Below are 14,017 nucleotides of genomic sequence, written 5' to 3' on the forward strand. Positions count from 1 at the left end.
AAGGGATGCATCAGGGGTGTATTGGGTGTGACAGTTGTTTACGATGTATGCACACTGCCCCTGTCGATGTTTGGTTCCTCTGCAGACATGTCGCATCACCATGGTACACATGACATGCAGCTGGGTACACCTGAATAGATGGTCAGACTTGTTGACAGTCATCAGTGATGGGATTGTGGAATGTGATGATGGCATCAATGTGTGTTACACTGCCCTCGGACACATACGGTTTGCATTGGCTTGACATGGTGTGGGACTTCCACATCAGCGGATCAATGGTGTATGGCAGTCTCTCCGTGAGCAGCAGGGGGTGTTTAGCTGTTAGCCCACACTTGTATGCCAGTTCCATGGCTATCACGCATTTGTGCTGCAGAAGGGGGGTTCCAGTGTTGGACCCACATGTTACTCCACATGACCCGTTCATGTGTACTCCGAGTTACCTCTGCAATCCCGAATACATGACTAATAAAGGTGTCCCTATGCCTCCAAGGTGCCTCTTCTCAGTCAATGCTGGTGTGTTGCCACGGTGCATCCGGCATGTCTGGCATGGTTTTCCGTGATAGTGGCTATGTGTCTATGTGTAGAGTGGCAAGATGCAAGCTGTTTGTGTGGGATTAGACTGTGTATTGTGCATGATGTCCATGACTGTGTGGGTATTGTGACATGTGCCATCCCCATGCATCCAACGTTGGCCAGGCCACCATTCTCTGCATCCACCTGACTCAAGCTTGCAGGACATGGTTCTGCCACCTGTCCACACATACCTGGGTGCCCCCCAGGACACTCCACATGATCCCTGACCTCCGCGCATGGCTGTCGCTGTACTCAAAATGTCTGTCGGCACGGTTGTGCGGCCACCCCCTCAGCTGGTTGGGCCCATCACGGGTGTGTATGGTGCTCCATGTCTGTCTTGCCTAATACAATGTGACCCATGTGTGTCCTGTGCCAGACTCAGGCCCCAGGGTGTGGATGGTTGAAGTCAAATGAGAACTCAGGCATGGTTAGACTTTACAAGACACATGTAAGGTAATAATGCAAAAAATAGGCATCTTCTCTTTATGGTGTGACTTTTTATTTTGGTTGGGGTGGGGGGGGGGGTCTGACATGAGGGGCTTTCTGGGTGTGTGGAATCCAAAGTTCACTAGGGGAGTTGGTGTCCTTGCCATTTGAAATCCTCAGAGTCCATGCCACAGTCTTTGTGAACATTGGTCAGACAGTGACCAGCAAGTCCATGTGGCAGAGAATGTATTTTGCTGCAGTGCTGCTGTTGCTCCAGTGGGCCAGGTGCCAGGCCAGGTGTCCTGGGAGATGGTGCTGTTGCGCCGACCCTCACGGTCTTTTCCGTGGACGACCCGCCCTCCTGCGGGGACCCTCAGAAGCAGGCCGTGACGATGTTTGGGATGCTCCGTCGGATGTCTCCTCCTCCTCCTCCTGATCCCTCCCTGTGGGTGGTGATGTTCTACGCCTGATGTCACAGGGAGGGTTGCCCATGTTGTCGGCTATCCGACGGAGTGCACTGTGAATTCCCGTGAACACCGTCACGAGCTCAGCCTGTCTGTCCTCCATCCGCCCTTGGTGTCGCAGTAGACAGGCATGTTGCTCCGCATGTTGCTGGGCCTGCTGGATCTTGATCTCATCGAGGGTCCCCTTCATCTCGTTGAGGGTCAACACAACCTGGGCCATGCCCGTGGTGTCCTGCCGGTATGTGTCCAGGATGTTTCGGACATGGGAATATACCGGTTCCGCAGCCAACTGGTCAGGCTCGCACCTCCGTGGTCCTCCACTCCCACCACCCCTGCCCACTTGCACCTGGCCTGCCCTTGTGGGCACATCGGGTCTCCGGGACCCCTGAGTGGTGGCATTGGCGTTGTCGCCTGCCTCCTCCTGGGTGCCCGGTACACCGTGTCCCTCCTGGCCAGCCTGGCTGCATTGTGGTGGTGGGGCAGGGATCCTGGGTGTCTCCTGGGATGTGGCAGGAGTGGGGGTGGTGGTTGGCCCAGTTGTACCTGACGCAGGTGCTGCAGGTCGTTGGACACCAGAGGGGCCAGGTTGGTCGGGTTCGTCCACAGAGTGGTGAGAGTCGTCGCTGCCGGTGGCTCCGTCATCCCGCCGAGCCGGGTCCTGTGAGTCTTCCCCCCCAATGTTGGAGGGTGATCCACGACGTTGACCTGTGTGTGAGAGAGACAATGTTAATTTTGTTCCATGCAACATCCATGTTTCATTGGTTTCTAAGTTGGCACATTTCCTCTGGGAATTTGGATATGTCTTGCATTCCACTCACAGTGCACTTGTGCATGGGTATGTCCCTTGGCCACAGCTTTTGCGACTTTACCTATGTGTGGCACAGTCTTACTTGCTGAGTCAATTGTGACTGCAGTCAGCAGTGGAGTGGGCAGGTGTGGCGAGCCATGCATTGGCGCCTTCCGTGTTGCACTGTACGTGGGCACATGGAGTGGTTCCATACACTTAGATAATGCAGGTAGCTGTCATTGTGCTCGTGCACAGGTTGTGACATGGCCCTGTGTTTTGCCATGGAGAAGAGGGGGGGTTCTGACACTGGCCACCCTTGTCTACATGCACGCAGTCCACCTGCTGACGAGCAGACATTCCCACACCCCACAAGGCTGATTTGCTCTCCCTGTGTGTCCCTTTCTCGCTCCCTCTCTGTCCCCCTCTCCCTCCCTCTGTGTGTCAGCCTCCTCCCTCTGTCCGTCTCCCTGTGTCTCCCTCCCCTCTGTGTGTCACCGTCTGTCACCTCAGCCCAGCTTCCTGGGCACACACTGTTAGCAGATCTTTGAATGGCCCTTGGATTGTTGATGTGAGTTTGTTTGTGATCTGCAGGCACCCATTGGGTGTATTGTCTGTGTATGCGCTGTTGCAGTGGTGGTGTGTGCTGCCACTCTTTCACAGTGTTGGCTGTTCATTAGCTGCTGTCATGTGCAAGAACGTGCCATCACCCCATGTGTTAATGCAAGGCGTCCGCCATTTGCTGGCAAGTCTTTCCTGTGTGGGGACACACTGTTTGTCTGGCTGTGACCTAGGCCATATGGGCAGGGGGCATTGTTGTCTGCTTCTGAGTTGCACTATGTGATTTTTGGGGCCCACACTCCCGCCATCCGGCTTACCGTGTCTTGTGTTGGTGTTGGCCTGTGACTTGGCATTGTCCAGCTGGGTGAATGGGGCATGGTGGCGCCAGTGGCATGTGCGTGTTCATGGAGTGTGGTTGAGTCATGCGATAGCTTGGGGTGGTTTCGTGCCTGTTTGTGAGTTTGGTTGTGGATGACGTTCCCCCCATGTGAGGTGAGTTGTTTGTGTACTCACCCGGGTCTCGGAGTCCTTCTAATCCGTCCACTGCCACCACCGGCATTATGGCCATCACCCTCTCCTCCCAGGGATGGTATTCTACGCGTCTGCGGGGCGGCCCTCCTCCAGTGACGTTGGCCTGGTTGTGTTCGTCGGTTCTTTTTGGCTCGGACCCTCCTCCGCAGATCGTACCACCTGGCTTGGCATTCATGCCTGGTCCTTCTGGTGTCCGCAACAGCATTCACAGCATCGACAATCGTCTGCCACATGGCTTTTTTTTCTGAAATGCTGGTCTGTCTGACCAATGTTCCAAAGAGGTGTGGCTCGACTCTGAGGATTTCATCGACAAGGACCTCCAACTCTCGGCTAGTGAACTTTGGATTCTTGTTAGTGGGCATGGTGAGGGGTGTGGGTGTGGACGGTGGGGGGGGTGTGTGTGGATGGTTGTGGGTGTGTGGGTGTGGTTGTGCAGGTCTGTGTGTGAATGTGATGAGGGGGTGTTTGTGAAGGTGTGTGTGTGAAGGTGTGCAAGTGTAAGGTGTAGTAAAGGTTCTAGTATGGTGCTGTAGGTTGTCTGTGGGGTCTGGCAGCAGTGAGTCTGTTGCAAAGGCTCATGGTTTGTGTGTGTGGGCCCTTTTTATTGGTCCATTGGTGGGTGTGGCTGTGTTTGAAGTTTGGGTGGGTGTGTTATAAGGAGTGGTTGTGTTTTGGGCCTCTGTTTGGGATTTTGGCAGTTGCAGGTCAGTGAATGTGTTGTTTTTGTGCTTGTTGGACATGTTTTGTGGCTTTGTGCCATTCGAATGGTGTATTCTTGTGTTGTTTTGCTTTGCCCTGGTTGTGTACATGCTTTTTTAACGTGTGTACGGTGTGTACTTCGGGCATTTTGTTGTACAGTGCTGTCCTTGTGTCTGGCTTGGTACAACTCGTACATGCGCGATGTTGTGTGAAGGTGCTGGTGTAGGGGCCTGGGGTGCGCTCCGTACTTAGAATGTTGGGGTGGGAGTACGCTCCATGCATACGCGGGTGGGGGTATGCGTCGTACATACACGGTTGGGGTGGGGGTACGGGTCGTACATACACGGTTGGGGTGGGGGTACGCTCCATACGTACGCGGGTGAGGGTACGGATCATACATACACGGTTGGGGTGGAGGTACGCTCCATACGTACGCGGGTGAGGGTACAGATCGTACATACACGGTTGGGGTGGGGGGACCGGTCGTACATACACGGTTGGGGTGGGGGTACGCTCCATGCATACGTGGGTGAGGGTACGGGTCGTACATACACGGTTGGGGTGGGGGTACGCTCCATGCATACGCGGGTGAGGGTACGGGTCGTACATACACGGTTGGGGTGGGGGTATGCTCCATACGTACGCCGGTGAGGGTACGGGTCATACATACACGGTTAGGGTGGGGGTTCGCTCCATGCATACGTGGGTGAGGGTATGGGTCGTACATACACGGTTGGGGTGGGGGTACGCTCCATGCATACGCGGGTGAGGGTACGGGTCGTACATACACGGTTGGGGTGGGGGTACGGGTCGTACATACACGGTTGGGGTGGGGGTACGCTCCATACGTACGCGGGTGAGGGTACGGATCATACATACAAGAGCTCCAAGAAGAACTGCCGAGCCCTCGAGAAAGTCTGGAGAAGGGAACCGACACCGGACAACAGGACCTCCTTCAAACTTGCCACCCGGAAACACCACCAGCTGATCCGCGCCGCCAAGAAAACAGCATTCAAAGACCGGTTGGACAACAACGCACACAACTGCAAGGAACTCTTCAACATCGTGAAAGAGCTTTCCAACCCCAGCGCAGGAAACAACGACATCACCCCATCGCAAGACCTCTGCAACTCCCTCGCTTCATACTTCCACAACAAGATCGCGGACATACATAACAGCTTCAACAACCAACCAACGCACACCATGACCGAACAACCACCCCCCACCACCACCCTCCACGCCTGGTCCCCGATCAGCACCGAAGACACCATCCGCACGATGAACTCCATCCACTCCGGATCACCGACCGACCCCTGCCCTCACCACGTCTTCAACAAGGCCGACGCTGTCATCGCACCCCACCTGCGAGACATCATCAACACTTCCTTCGACACCACCATCTTCCCTGAGAGCTGGAAGCACGCCGAACTCAGCGCCCTACTAAAGAAACCTACAGCGGACCCCACCGACCTCAAGAATTACCGCCCCATCTCGCTCCTCCCGTTTCCAGCCAAAGTCATCGAGAAGACCGTCAACAAGCAGATGGCCGCCTTCCTCGAGACGAACGGATCCCTCGACCCCTCACAGTCCGGCTTCCGAGCCAATCACAGCACCGAGACCGCCCTCATCGCCGCCACCGATGACATCCGAGCCCTGATGGACAATGGAGAAACAGCGGCCCTCATCCTCCTAGACCTCTGTGCGGCATTCGACACGGTCTGCCACCGCACCCTAGTACGGCGCCTCAGCAACATCGGAATCCAGGACAAGGCGCTGGACTGGATCATCTCCTTCCTCGACGGAAGAACACAGAGAGTCCGCCTACCACCGTACAAGTCAGAGGCCTCCGAAGTCACCTGCGGCGTCCCTCAAGGATCATCTCTGAGCCCCACCCTCTTCAACGTCTACATGAGCCCCCTCGCGGCCATCGTACGCAAACACAACCTCAGCATAATCTCCTACGCCGACGACACCCAACTGATCCTCTCCCTGACCAACGACCCCGCCGCCGCCAGATCCAACCTGCACGAAGGGATGAAAGAGGTAGCCGAGTGGATGACGACCAGCCGCCTGAAACTGAACTCGGACAAGACGGAGGTCCTCATCCTGGGCTCCTCACCCTCCGCCTGGGACGACTCCTGGTGGCCTCCCGCCCTGGGCACCGCACCCAAACCGACAGACCATGCACGCAACCTGGGCTTCCTCCTGGACTCCTCCCTCTCCATGACCAGGCAAGTCAACAACGTCTCCTCGGCGTGCTTCAACATCCTACGCATGCTACGGAAGATCTTCTGGTGGATCCCCACCGAGACCAGGAAGACCGTCACCCAGGCCCTCGTCACCAGCCGACTGGACTACGGCAACGCCCTCTACGCCGGTACCACCGCCAAGCTCCAGAAGAGACTCCAGCGGATCCAGAACGCCTCAGCCAGACTCATCCTCGACATCCCACGAACCAGCCACATCTCCGGACATCTGAGAGACCTTCACTGGCTCCCCGTCAACAAAAGAATCACCTTCCGCCTCCTCACCCACGCACACAAAGCCCTACACGACCAAGGCCCGAGCTACCTCAACAGCCGAGTCAACTTCTACGCTCCCAAACGCCACCTCCGATCAGCCAACCACGCCCTCGCCGCCGTCCCCCGCATCCGAAGAGCGACTACAGGAGGAAGGTCCTTCTCCTACCTGGCCGCCAAGACCTGGAACTCCCTCCCGACCGACCTGCGCCTGACCCAAGACCACCTCTCCTTCAGGAAGAAGCTGAAGACCTGGCTGTTCGAGCAGTAGCGGCACCCCCCCCTCCCCCCCCCCAGCGCCTTGAGACCCTACGGGTATGTAGCGCGCTTTACAAGTGTCACTGATTGATTGATTGATTGGGGTGGGGGTACGCTCCATACGTACGCGGGTGAGGGTACAGATCGTACATACACGGTTGGGGTGGGGGGACCGGTCGTACATACACGGTTGGGGTGGGGGTACGCTCCATGCATACGTGGGTGAGGGTACAGGTCGTACATACACGGTTGGGGTGGGGGTATGCTCCATACGTACGCCGGTGAGGGTACGGGTCATACATACACGGTTAGGGAGGGGGTTCGCTCCATGCATACGTGGGTGAGGGTATGGGTCGTACATACACGGTTGGGGTGGGGGTACGCTCCATGCATACGCGGGTGAGGGTACGGGTCGTACATACACGGTTGGGGTGGGGGTATGCTCCATACGTACGCGGGTGAGGGTATGGGTCATACATACACAGTTGGGGTGGGGGTATGCTCCATACATACGCGGGTGAGGGTACGGGTCGTACATACACGGTTGGGGTGGGGGGCCGGTCGTACATACACGGTTGGGGTGGGGGTACGCTCCATGCATACGCGGGTGAGGGTACAGGTCGTACATACACGGTTGGGGTGGGGGTATGCTCCATACGTACGCCGGTGAGGGTACGGGTCATACATACACGGTTAGGGAGGGGGTTCACTCCATGCATACGTGGGTGAGGGTATGGGTCGTACATACACGGTTGGGGTGGGGGTACGCTCCATGCATACGCGGGTGAGGGTACGGGTCGTACATACACGGTTGGGGTGGGGGTATGCTCCATACGTACGCGGGTGAGGGTACGGGTCATACATACACAGTTGGGGTGGGGGTATGCTCCATACATACGCGGGTGAGGGTACGGGTCGTACATACACGGTTGGGGTGGGGGGCCGGTCGTACATACACGGTTGGGGTGGGGGTACGCTCCATACGTACACGGGTGAGGGTACGGGTCGTACATACACGGTTGGGGTGGGGGTACGGGTCGTACATACATGGTTGGGGTGGGGGTACGCTCCATACGTACGCGGGTGAGGGTACGGATCGTACATACACGGTTGGGGTGGGGGGACCGGTCGTACATACACGGTTGGGGTGGGGGTACGCTCCATGCATACGCGGGTGAGGGTACGGGTCATACATACACGGTTGGGGTGGGGGTACGCTCCATACGTACGTGGGTGAGGGTACAGATCGTACGTACACGGTTGGGGTGGGGGGACCGGTCCTACATACACGGTTGGGGTGGGGGTACGCTCCATACGTACGCGGGTGAGGGTACGGGTCGTACATACACGGTTGGGGTGGGGGTACGCTCCATGCATTCACGGGTGGGGGTACGTCTCGTACATACACAGGTGTACATGCACGGGTGGGGATTCGACTCGTACATAGGAGGGCTGGGGGGTGTTGGGCGCGTATGCGGGCACATGTCTCCATGGTTGCTATGGGAGTTCGGTGCGGACGGTGTTTTTTCCATACGGTTGTAACATCGGACGCTCTGGATGGATCGTGATTCCGCGGTCGGACTTCACTTTTCACATTTGTACGGTAAATCGTCCGAGGACGTGTCGGACACATTTTCCGACCCGAGGACGTGTGGGGAATAATTCCCAATGCGGTTCGTATGGACTTTTTACCATGCGAATCGTGATTGGCAGTTTGTACGGCACTTGTACGATTCGTACGGTAAAAAGACCGGATACGAGTCGTACGGGGAATTTTTTTACCGGATCGTGATCGGCACCAAAGTGAGAGACTGATACAGATATTTACATATTTAAACATTACTCACTAAGCCATGTATTCACTATGATACACTTAATCAGTCAGTTACACAATCAATTTTTCAAAAACAAATCATCCATTTAGACACTTATATACCCATGTATTCTTCCATCGACCTTGAGATATACATATATAAAACATATTTAATTTTCAGAAAAACATACATTCACTGGATGATGTCATCAGTGATGTCATCAGTGATGTCATTTGAGATGTCATGAGTGATGTCCTGAGTGATGTCACTGACCATGTCATGAGTGATGTAATATGTGACGTCATCAGCAGTGCATTGCAACTACCTCAACTGACATAATTATTTACCAATTAAAAAAAGATAATTAATTAAAAAAGAAAACACTCATAAAAATGATTTACCTTCCAACACTTTACCCCTATAATCCCCACAACCCACAGTTAAAACTAAACTATAAAATATTAATTACACAATTAAAACTTATTTTCAATTAAAAAACTAAGGGCAGATTTACAATAACTGGCGCATCCCTGCATATCAGCAGGGATGCGCCAGTTATTGTACATCACGGCTCCGCCACCATGGATGCGCCTCATTTACAATGCGGCGCACCATGGGGCAAAAACGGACAGATGCGTGACACATCTGTGCCGTAAATGCAGCGCACTGCTGGAGTTGTGTCGCAAGCGCGACGCAGCTCCAGCGAGGCTCTCTGGTGCCCTATCTGCACAATGCTGCGTCAATCCTTACGCCTGCTTCAAGCAGGCGCAGGGTTTTGACGCAGCATGGGCTCAAAAGTGACTGAGTGAAATCTTGTCGATTTCACTCAGCCACTTTTAGGAGGCGTTTCTGTGACGGAACGCCCCCCCTGCACAGGAACGCCTGCTTCTGGCGCAGGGCTTTACAACGTGACGCATCTCCCAGATGCGTCACGTTGTAAATACCCCGCAGCATGGCGCTGGTTTTGCGCCGCCGCTGCGTCACAAAAGTGATGCAATGGCGGCGTAAAAGAGGCGCAAGGGGCTGTACCCCTATAACAATAAAACCCACACAAACAATATAAACAAATAATCTAATTAAATATTAATTACATTATTTAATATTAATGATCAACGAATTTTTTAATTAAACAAAAATTACCTCCCACTCTTTACCCTATAAACCCCACAACCCAAACCTAAAATGAATTACACAAAATCCATATTTAATTTTCAATAATTAATTAATATTAATTAACAACTTATTATTGATTAATTAAACATAAATACTTCCCAACCTTTACCCCTATAACCTCCACAACCTGCACCTAAAATGAATTATAACATTTCCGTAATTAATTTTTAATCAATTAATTAATATTAATTAAGAACTAATTATCAATTAATTAAAAATAAATGACTTCCCACCTTGTATCCTTAAACCCCACATTCCACACCTAAAAAAACATAATAACCATAGTTAATTAGTAATTAATTAGTTAATATAAATTAACAAATAATTATTAATTAATTAAACACAAATTACTTCCCACCCTTTACCCCTATAAACACCACAACCTGCACCTAAAATTAACAACACAATTTCCATGATTAATTTTCAATCCACTAATTCATATAAATTAATCACTAATTATTAATTAATCAAAAATAAATTACTTCCAACTCTTTATCCCTATAAACCCCACAACCCGCACCTAAAAAAAGTACACAATTAACATAATTAATTATCAATTAAATAATTAAAATAATTCACAACTAATTAATAATTAATTACAAATAAATTACCTACCACAATTAATGCTAAAAAATCTAAATTATATAAATAAAAAATGATCATTAATTTATTATAGTTAAATTACTTCCCACCCTATTTCCCTTGAAACCCACAAGCCGCTATGGAATAAAAAATTGCAAAAATGTATTTACCCCCCAATAGCAACACCCCCCCCCACGATGGGCCCCCACAGCCAATCCCCGCCAGCCCTTCTGTGACGGCATCGCCGCCATGGAAGAGCCTGTTACCCACCCACATCGTAATATGGCTGGCGGTGCCTGCTAAGCAATGCCACCATATTATTAGCCCAGCACCGCCGGGGCGGCAATCGGAACGGTTGCCGACCGGCAGAAAAGTGGCAGATGGACTTTGCGTCCGCCGCGATACCTAGTATTTCGCGTTAAGATTGCATAACAGTCGCCACCGCCGGCTCGGCGGTGGTGATCGTTATGCCATGGTAATGGGCCCCACAGTGCAGAGGGAGGTAACGTGTTCTTCTGTGCCCCACACAGTCTTACTTGACAAGCATTCAATCAACAACAGAGCTCATTCACAGCATAGCATGGTGAGCCACTTCAGAAGCAGCATTCCTGTGGAGTTCGAGATCACCACAAATAATCCAAACAATCACTCTGATTTATTCCAGCTCTGTAGCCTGGATAGGCAACATCAAACAAAACAAAACAAATCCTCTACACTACATAATCTAGTCCCAGCCAATCAAAGGAACTGTGGCACAATAGAGCTCTGGCTGATATACAATGTACCTACCACAGAATGAATTGCAAATGCTGCATGCATGTTGCTAATTAAAGTTGACAATTCAGGTGCCGATTACGATCCGGTAGAAAAATTCCCCGTGCGACTCGTATCCGGTCTTTTTACCGTACGTATCGTACAAGTGCCGTACGAACTGGCAATCACGATTCGCATGGTAAAAAGTCCATACGAACCGCATTTGGAATCATTCCCCACACGTCCTCGGGTCGGAAAATGTGTCTGACACGTCCTCGGACGATTTACCGTACAAACGTGAAAAGTCAAGTCCGACTGAGGAATCACGATCCCACCCGTGCGTCCGAAATCACAACCGTATGGTAAAAACACCGTCCGCACCGAACTCCCATTGCAACCATGGAGATATTTGCCCGCATACGCGCCAAACACTCCCCCCAGCACCCATACATTCGAGCCGTACTCCCCGTTAATGTACACCCCCCCTGTATGTACACCCGTGTACGTGTCGAACACCCACCCGTGTATGTACACCCCAGTACGTACGAGTCCTACCCCCACCCCTGTACGTGTCGTACCCCCGTGTACCTACACCCCAGTACGTTCGAGTCGTACCCCCACCCCTGTACGTGTCATACCCACGTGTACCTACACCCCAGTACGTTCGAGTCGTACCCCCACCCCTGTACGTGTCGTACCACCGTCTAAGTACACCCCAGTACGTTCGAGTCGTACCCCCACCCCTGTACGTGTCGTACCACCGTCTAAGTACACCCCAGTACGTTCGAGTCGTACCCCCACCCCTGTACGTGTCGTACCACCATCTATGTACACCCCAGTACGTACGAGTCCTACCCCCACCCCTGTACGTGTCGTACCACCGTCTATGTACACCCCAGTACGTTCGAGTCCTACCCCCACCCCTGTACGTGTCATACCCCCGTGTACCTACACCCCAGTACGTTCGAGTCGTACCCCCACCCCTGTACGTGTCGTACCACCGTCTAAGTACACCCCAGTACGTTCGAGTCGTACCCCCACCCCTGTACATGTCGTACCACCGTCTAAGTACACCCCAGTACGTTCGAGTCGTACCCCCACCCCTGTACGTGTCGTACCACCGTCTATGTACACCCCAGGACGTACGAGTCCTACCCCCACCCCTGTACGTGTCGTACCCCCGTGTACCCACACCCCTGTACGTTCGAATCCTACCCCCACCCCTGTACGTGTCATACCCCCGTGTACCTCCACCCCAGTACATTCGAGTCCTACCCCCACCCCTGTACGTGTCGTACCACCGTCTGAGTACACCCCAGTACGTTCGAGTCATACCCCCACCCCTGTACGTGTCGTACCACCGTCTAAGTACACCCCAGTACGTTCGAGTCGTACCCCCACCCCTGTACGTGTCGTACCACCGTGTACCTACACCCCAGTACGTTCGAGTCGTACCCCCACCCCTGTACGTGTCATATCCCCGTGTACCTACACCCCAGTACGTTTGAGTCGTACCCCCACCCCTGTACGTGTCGTACCACCGTCTAAGTACACCCCAGTACGTTCGAGTCGTACCCCCACCCCTGTACGTGTCGTACCACCGTCTAAGTACACCCCAGTACTTTCGAGTCGTACCCCCACCCCTATACGTGTCGTACCACCGTCTATGTACACCCCAGTACGTACGAGTCCTACCCCCCCTGTACGTGTCGTACCACCGTCTATGTACACCCCAGTACGTTCCAGTCGCACCCCCACCACAACCTCCGAAGTACGGAGCGCACCCCATGCCCCAACATCACAACCGCATGTACGAGTCGTACCAAGCCACACACAAGGACAGCACCGTACAACCAAATGGCCCATCTACACACCGTACAGACGCTCAAAACGCACGTACACAACCAGGACAAAACAAAACAACACAAGAATACACTATTTGAATGGCACAAAGCCACTAAACATGGCCAACAAACACTAAAAAAACACATACACTGACCTGCAACTGCCAAATACAAACAGAGGCCCTAAACACCACCACTCCTTATAACACACCCACCCAAAGTTCAAACACAGCCACACCCACCAATGGACCAATAAAAAGGGCCCACACACACAAACCATGAGCCTTTGCAACAGACTCACTGCTGCCAGACACCACAGACAACTTATAGCACCTTACTACAAGCTTCACCACACCTTACACTTGCACACCTTCACACAACCACCTTCACAAACACACCCTCATCACATTCACACACACACCTGCACAACCACACCCCCACACCCACAACCATCCACACACCCCCCCACCATCCACACCCCCCCCACCATCCACACCCACACCCCTCACCATGCCCACTACCAAGAATCCAAAGTTCAGTAACCGAGAGTTGGAGGTTCTTGTCGATGAAATCCTCAGAGTCGAGCCACAGCTCTTTGGAACATTGGTCAGAAACACCAGCATGGCAGCAAAAACAGCCATGTGGCAGACCATCATCGATGCTGTGAATGCTGTTGGGGACACCAGAAGGACCAGGCAGGAATGCCAGAACAGGTGGTACGATCTGCGGAGGAGGGTCCGAGCCAAGATGCAGGAGGAACACAACCAGGCCAACGCCACTGGAGGAGGGCCCTCCCGCAGACCCGTACACTACCAGCCCTGGGAGGAGAGGGTGATGGCCATACTGCCGGTGGAGGCAGTCGAAGGATTAGAAGGACTCCGAGACCCGGGTGAGTACACAAACAACGCACCTCACATGGGGGGAACGGCATCCACAACCAAAATCACTAACAGGCACGCAACCACCCCAAGCCATCGCATGACTCAACCACACTCCATGAACACGCACATGCCACTGCTGCCACCATGCCCCATGC

Source organism: Triturus cristatus, chromosome 12 (assembly GCF_964204655.1).
Source record: "Triturus cristatus chromosome 12, aTriCri1.1, whole genome shotgun sequence".
NCBI classification, from domain to species: Eukaryota; Metazoa; Chordata; class Amphibia; order Caudata; family Salamandridae; genus Triturus; species Triturus cristatus.